Below are 8,568 nucleotides of genomic sequence, written 5' to 3'. Positions count from 1 at the left end.
TGCGAAGAAAGCCCCTAGGCTGGGCAAGCACCCGCGAGCCCAGGCGGGCGGGGGATCCTGTGACGCCGGGGAGCACGATCAATAAACCAGCATGAGAGTACAAAGTGATCCACAGAAAGAGTAGATCCCTGGCCAAAGGGTTCACAGAGATGCCCAAAGCAGGAGTCAGACACAGACAGTAGACTCATGGAAGGCTCAAAAAAACGACCCAAGGCCATATAGGATCCATAAAGTCAGGAAATCTAGATGGCCCAATTGAAGCACAGGCAAAAATAAATAAATAAATAAGTAAGTAAATTACTTAACAGACTCTCACAAAAATGGGAAGAAAAAGAAGTTCCCCCCAAATGAGTGGAAAGGGGGACTCCCCACAGAGAGAGCTAACTGAAATAGAGGCAAGGGAACTATCAATACTGACTTGAAAACACTGGTTCTAAGGAAGTGCAATGAGCTCAGCCAGCTCAAAGATAACTATGAGAAACTGCAGAGAAACTATCAGGATCTTACAACAAAATATATCAACCTGGAAAAGGACATAGAAAGTATCAAGAAGAGACAAGAAGATATGAAGAATACCATTTCTGAATTGAAGAACACAGTAGAAGGAATCCAAAGCAGGCTGGATGAAGCCGAGGACTGAATCAGTGAGATGGAGTATAAGGTAGAAAAAATCTGCCAGAAAGAACAAGAAATGGAAAAAAGACTCAAAAAGAATGAAGAGGCATTTAGGGAAATGCAGGACAACCTGAAACGCAATATTATCCGCATAATAGGGATACCAGAAGGAAAAGAGGAGGAGTAAGGGATAGAGAACCTCCTTGAAAAAGTAATGATGGAAAATTTCCCCGATTTGAGGACAGAAAAACTCTCATGGATACAGGAGGCACAGAGGTCCCCATTCAAGAAGGAGCCAAGGAGGTCGACTCCAAGACACATCATCAATCAAATGGCAAACGGCAAATATCACAGCAAGGGAGAACCAAGGAGTAACATACAAGGGGGCCCCGATATGGCTAGGAGCTGACTTCTCAGCAGAAACACTACAAGCCAGAAGGGAATGGCAACAAATATTCCAAGTCATGAAAAGCCAGGGCCTACAACCAAGGCTGCTCTACCCAGCAAGGCTCTCAATAAAACAGAAGGGGAAATAAAGAGTTTCCCAGACAAAAGAAGGCTAAAAGAATACATCTCTACCAAACCAGCACTCCAAGATATGCTAAAGTGACTGGCTTAAGAAGATGAAGGAAAAGAGTGAGAAGAAGAAAAACACAGGCACAAAGAGAAGAAATGAATACATTTCTATCAGTAATAACTCTCAATGTAAATGGACTAAATGCCCCCATCAAAAGACACAGGGTAGATGAATGGATAAGAAAACATGATCCACACAGATGCTGCCTACAACAGACCCACCTCAGAGCAAAACCTACACAGGTTGAAGGTAAAGGGATGGAAAAAAATATTCCAAGCAAATGGGCAAGAGAAAAAGGCCAGGGTTGCCATACTTGTATAAGACAAACTAGATTTCAAAACAAAGGCATTAAAAAGAGACCCAGAGGGGCACTTTATAATACTTAAGGGAAGAATCTATCCAGAAGACATAAACATTCTAAACTTATATGATCCCAATATAGGAGCCCCCAAGTATAAAAGGAAATTGTTGGAAAACTTCTAAAAAGACATAGACAGCAAAACACTGATAGTGGGGGATTTCAACACCCCACTGTCAAAAATGGACAGATCTTCCAAACAAAACATCAATAAGGATATTGTGGAGCTGAATGACGCACTGAATCAAATAGACTTGACTGACATATATAGAACCTTACATCCCAAAGAAGCAAAATACACATTCTTTTCAAATGCTCGTGGCAGTTTTTCAAAGATAGACCACATGATAGGACACAAAGCAAGCCTCAGCAAATTCAGGGAAATTGAAATAATACCAAACTTTTTCTCGGACCACAAGGCCTTGAAACTGGAAATCAACCTCAAAGAGAAACTTCAAAAACTTGCGAACTCATGGAGACTGAACAGTAGGCTATTAAACAATGAAAGGGTCAATAATGAGATAAGAGAAGACATCAAAAAATTTCTGAAACAAATGAAAATGAACAGACAACAGTCCAAAACCTATGGGACACAGCAAAGGCAGTCCTGAGAGGGAAGTTCATAGCAATACAGGCTTACCTAAAAAAGATAGAAACATGTCCAATAAAAGACCTAACACTACAACTTCAAGAACTGGAGAAACAACAACAAATAAATCCCAGAGCAAGTAGAAGGAAGGAAATAGTCAAGATTAGAGCAGAACTGAATGACATAGAGACGAAAAGGACAATTCAAAGGATCAACCAATCCAGAAGCTGGTTCTTTGAAAAGATAAATAAAATTGACAAGCCTTTAAGCAGAATCATCAAGAAAAAAGGGAGAGGACCCAAATTAATAATATCAGAAATGAAAGAGGAGAAACAACAACTGATACCACAGAAATACAAAGGATTGTCAGAAACTACTGTGAACAATTATATGCCAAGAAATTTGAAAACCTGGATGAAATGGACAAATTTTTAGAAAAGTATAATCTTCCAACACTGGAGGAGGAAGAAACAGAAAGCTTAAACAGACCGATAACAGCTGGGGAAATTGAAGCACTAATCAAGAAACTCCCGTCACACAAAAGCCCAGGGCCGGACAGTTTCACAGGAGAATTTTACAAAACATTTAAGGAAGAGCTAACCCCTGTTGTTCTCAGACTATTCCAGAAAACCCAAGAGGAGGGAAGACTCCCAGACTCTTTTTATGAGACCAGCATCACCCTAATCCCAAAACCAGAAAAAGACCCTACAAAGAAAGACACTACAGGCCATTTTCGCTGATGAACATAGATGCTAAAATCCTCAACAAAATATTGGCAAACCGCATCCAAGCAATACATTAAAAAGACTATCCACCATGATCAAGTAGGATTCATCGCAGGCATGCAGGGATGGTTCAAAATACGCAAGTCAATAAAAGTACTACATCACATAAATAAAAGAAAAGGCAAAAACCACATGACCATCTCGATAGATGCAGAAAAAGCATTTGATAAGGTACAGCACCCATTTATGATCAAAACACTCAGCAAAATGGGAATAAATGGGGCATTCCTCAACGTAATAAAGGCCACATAAGAAAAACCTACAGCAAACATCAAACTCAACTGGCAAAAACTAAAAGCTTTCCCACTAAGATCGGGAACATGACAAGGATGTCCGCTTTCACCGCTTCTTTTCAACATCGTATTGGAAGTCCTAGCCACAGCGGTCAGACAAGAGAAAGAGATAAAAGGCATCCAAATAGGAAAGGAGGAAGTAAAGCTATCCTTGTTTGCAGATGACATGATAGTGCACATAGATAACCCTGTACACTCTACCAAAAAACTCCTCAACCTACTGAGTGAATTTGGCAAAACAGCAGGATACAAAGTCAACATTCAGAAATCAAAGGCGTTTTTGTACACCAGCAATGCAATAGAAGAAGAAGAAATCAGAAAAAAAAAAACATACGATATAGCAAGAAGAAATATAAAGTACCTAGGAATAAATTTAACCAAGGAGGTAAAAGACCTGTACGCAGAAAACTATACAACATTGAAGAAAGAAATTAAGGAAGACACAAATAAATGGAAGCACATACCGTGCTCATGGATTGGAAGAATTAATATCCTCAAAATGTCCATACTACCCAAAGCAATTTATAGATTCAATGCAACCCCTATTAAGATACCAATGACGTATTTCACAGAAATAGAACAGACATTTCAAAAATTTATTTGGAACCATAAACGACCCCGAATAGCTGCAGCAATTTTGAGAAAGAAACACAAAGTAGGAGGGATCACAATACCAGACATCAAACTCTACTACAAAGCCACTGTACTCAAAACAGTCTGGTACTGGCACAAGAACAGACCCATAGACCAGTGGAACAGAATAGAAAGCCCAGAAATAAGCCCAGGTCTAAATGGGCATCTAATATTTGACAAAGGGGGCAGAAGCATAAAATGGAGCAATAACAGCCTCTTCAACAAATGGTGTTGGGAGAGCTGGATGGCTACATGCAAAAAATGGAAATTGGATCATCAGCTGACACCATACACAAAAATAAACTCAAGGTGGATAAAAGACTTAAATATAAGTCGCAACACCGTAAAAGTCCTAGATGAGAACATTGGCAGGAAACTCAGATAGCCCACGCAGGAATTTTTTCACTGCTATGTCTCCTAAAGCAAGGGACATAAAGGAAAGAATAAACAAATGGGACCTCATCAAAATAAGAAGCTTCTGAACAGCTAAAGGAAACATCAGCAAAATGAAAAGGGAGCCAAGCGTATGGGAAAATATATTTGCTAATGATACATCAGAGAGAGGTTTGATCTCCAAGATATATAAAGAACTCACTCGACTCCACTCCAAGAAGACAAACGATCCAATCAAAAAATGGGCAAAGGACCTGGGCAGATGCTTTTCTAAGGAGGAGATACAGAGGGCCCAGAGGCATTTGAGAGGATGCTCAGCATCACTAGCCATCAGAGAAATGCAGATCAAACCCACCATGAGGTACCACCTCACACCAGTCAGAATGGCCATCATAAACAGATCCACAAACAACAGGTGCTGGCTAGGCTGTGGAGAAAAGGGAACCCTAGTCCACTGTTGGTGGGAATGCAGACTGGTGCAGCCACTATGGAAAGCAGTGTGGAATTTCCTCAGAAAGCTGAAAATGGAACTGCCTTTTGATCCAGGGATTCCCCTGCTGGGACTATACCCTAAGAACACCAAAACGCCAAAACAAAAGAACCTATGCACTCCAATGTTCATAGTAGCACAATTTACAATAGCCAAGTGTTGGAAGCAACCTAAATGCCCATCAGTACATGATTGGATCAAAAAGTCATGGTACATATACACAATGGAATACTACGCAGCAGACAGAAGAAAAGAACTACTAAACTTCGCGACAGCATGGATGGAACTGGAGAGCATTATGCTAAGCGAAATAAGCCAGGGGGCGAAAGACAAATACCATATGATTCACCTATAAGCGGAACCTAACCAACAATGCAAAGATGCAGGAAAATAAGACTAGCAACACTGAAAGGAAAAGAAATCAACAGAGACAAGAGGGAAGGGGGGGCAGGGAGGGGGAAGGGAAGGGGAAGGTCAAGGAACATATGGCAGGGACTCATGGACAGAGCCAGGGGGGAGGAGCTGAGGGTGGGAAGGAGGGAGGGGGGAGGGGAAAGAAGTGGGGGGGAGGCAGAGACAAATGTATTTAAAAAGTAAATAAATTAAAAAAATAAAAATAAAAAACTATAGCTTAGAAAAAATAAATAAATAAAATGGATCCTCAAAGCAATAGGAGCCACTGAAGGTAACTGATGAAAGAAGGGAAAAGAAGGGTTGTGAAAAAATGTTCTGGTATGTATCTTTATCTAGGAAAAAATATGGAAATCTATCCTCAGGAGTTTCTTCTTTATTTTGTTAACTTCAAGATTGGGTTATCTCCTTACCTTTAAGGTTTTTTCTTTCTTCCTTGTATTTCCTACCAGGTCTTCTCTCCCACTTTAATATTTGCCATGTTGATTTTCTCATCATGAGTTTTCTACCTGAGAAATGCATTCTATTTTCAAAATATAGATTTTTGTATCAATGTGAAAAAAAAATAAATAAAATGTTATACCAGAGTGAAATGTGGGCAATTTTAAAATTAATCTTTGAAGTTACTTCTGAAATGTTTCCTAAAACAGGTTGGGCTGAGCAGGCAGATATTTAGTCTCTAAATCTGTTTTTCCAGAGTTGCCCACTCACAAGGTCCTGAAGGGAAATACAATAGACCTAAAAGCATCATGACACAGATGGAGGAAGATGTTTGAAAATGGAAACTGCAGACGAGAGTTAGTTTCTTTCCTCAAACATGTTGAGAGTGTTTAAAGAAAGAAGCATATCTTAATCCCAGTAAACTGGAAAATGATGAAAAACTTCCAGTGGATTTGGGGAATTTCTTAGCAAGGCCTTTCAAATGGGCTTTTAAAGTTTTTATACCCAAGTTCTTACCTAAACTTAAATCAACTTTCTCCTTTTCTCCTAAAAATATCTCTTTTAAAAGACAATAAATATTTCTACTCAATAGATTGAACAAACATGCATTGAATATGGATGCTGCATTTTCTTCTTTAATATGTAGTTCTTTAGAATATTCTTCAAAAATCACTTGTTTCAAAAAATTATTCCTAGTTAGCACATGAGAAAATGATGTGCAGAGGACTGCTTAAGTCTCTCTACTAATCTGCTTTCCCTCTTCCCAATTTGCCTAACTCCAGTCCATCCTCTCTTGCTGGTCATATTCCTTTAAGTGGACTTGTTCTATTTTTGAAGTTTAGGAAATGGAAGATTTTGGAATAAGGAAAACCAGTGTATTTTCTATGTAAGCCTTGCTACTCTCCCATGAGAATTCTGGGAGACATTTTCTGTTTATTTCCACGAATCTGCTTTATTTTTTCCTTCCCCAAGAAGAACAAAATTTCACTTGGAACAGAAACAAAACAAACCTACCTTATTGACAAAGGAATTGTCTGTATAAATGAATAATATTTATGGAGCACCTACTATGGGTTAGGCAGTTGGAATGTGGCAGTGAAATGATAGGATCCCTGACTTCATGGAAGTCACAAACACCAGTCAGTAATTACAAGTGTGGTGAATGTGGGGAGAAGGGCTCCATGGGTACATTGATTGTTTTCACTCTTTCTCTTTCTTTAATGACTCCTCCTAAAAGTTACTCTTACTTGTAACAAATTCTTAAAGAATATACAGTGAATATATAAACAGAATAAAAGTGTTCACAGAAGAAAAATTGCATTTCAGAGTGCAATGATCTTAGGGTTCTCTCTGTTCCTTTTTGTGGATCCTTCCTTCAGTTCCAGCAGTTAAATGATGAGTTTATGGATTTAGTACAAATCTATGGCACTCCTAGTATGACATCACCCTCCTGACCAAATCTCATGTGCAGTGCTCTTGCTTCAGCAGGGAAATCACTGTCCCTCTCCCTCCACGCATGCTTCCTCCAGTAACATTTCCTCTAACTTCTCACTATGTTATTTCTGTGTACACTGCCTAGTTCAGCATGCCAGCATCAACACAGAATTATGCAGCACTCCTGGGTTTGTAAACTTAAATCTCTCCTGTTTCTGGCCCTGTTAGCAGGTACATTTTATGAAACCTCCGCCTGTCGATTTTATTGTCCTGTTAGACTATAACATCTTTGAGGGTAGAGAATGTCTCATGAGAAGTTTATGAACTTAATAGCATAGAAAACAGTGAAAAGTGACTTAGTCACAGACATCTATGCTGCTAGGATAATTCTAATTTGTTCTGGAAAGGAGTGTGCAAATCATCATCAAAGCTCTGAACATGACCTGACAGAAATAATCACATATCATTTTTTTTCCCCAGGAAGATACTCGTAATTCTCACGTACTTCCTTTACCATAGAATCAGAACAATAGCACTCATAAAATACTTCAATATCCAAGGTCATTTATAAGTGTGCTGAATTTCTAATGGCTAATATTTAAACTCAATGCTTTTAATCACATTTAGCAATAAAATTACTCTTATTTTACTTATTGCCAACTAAACAATAAATGTTTTGTTGTTGAGACTCAAAACACTTTTTTTCCTTTGAAATATTTTTATGACAATTTAAGAAAAATTAAAGTTTCTAGAGAAACCTAAGAATGTGTTAAAATGGCTTTACTAGGGATTTATTTAGCTAAAAATGTACAGCCACATCTCTAAGTCTTTGCAAATATTAACTCATTTATTATTTCAATGCTAATAACAACACTCAACAACACTCTTATTATTTCTGTTATAGATGAGGAAACTGAGGGGCTGAGAGGTTAAGGTAACTACTCCAGGTTAAGAGAAAATCAGAGCCAGGATTCCTACATGAGCAATTAGGCTCAGGAGTTCATGGTCCTAAACAGCATTACCTGGTTTTATTTATGTATTAATTCAACCAATTACTTAACTCCTACCATGTGTTAGGAGTTGTCCTAGGCACTTCGTTTCCAAAGATAAAGTCTTTGTTTAGTGGTGAAGAGAGATGTGTGAACAAATAATTATAACACAATGTTGCCTGTCCGCAGAAGACAATGCACAGCATAGTGGCTATGGAATCTGAGTGGAGATACAATGTAACCAAAGGTCTACTCTTAAGATGGGAAGGGCTAGGGAAGAGGTGGAGATGGAGCCCCACACTCCATATGTCCAAATACTTGAACATATTAAGTCAAGTTTCACAAAGATGCTTTTATAATGAGAAAATCAAAAGTATGTGTAAATCCATGAGTTTTTATTACTAAAAGTTGCCAGAATATCAAAGACAACTGAATTTAAGTATTAGTGGGCTATCTGTGTATTTTGTTGAAGGGCTCTGTTTCAGTGAGCAATAAAATAAAAATAAGCATAATTCATAAATAAAATTTATTTTTCCCACAAATGAATGTTCCAATCTTAA

The sequence above is a fragment of the Pteronotus mesoamericanus genome, unplaced genomic scaffold (genome assembly GCF_021234165.1).
Source record: "Pteronotus mesoamericanus isolate MK-2021 breed Mesoamerican mustached bat unplaced genomic scaffold, CSHL_Meso_final scaffold_54, whole genome shotgun sequence".
Lineage (NCBI taxonomy): Eukaryota > Metazoa > Chordata > Mammalia > Chiroptera > Mormoopidae > Pteronotus > Pteronotus mesoamericanus.
Note: the sequence above shows the minus strand (reverse complement) of the source record.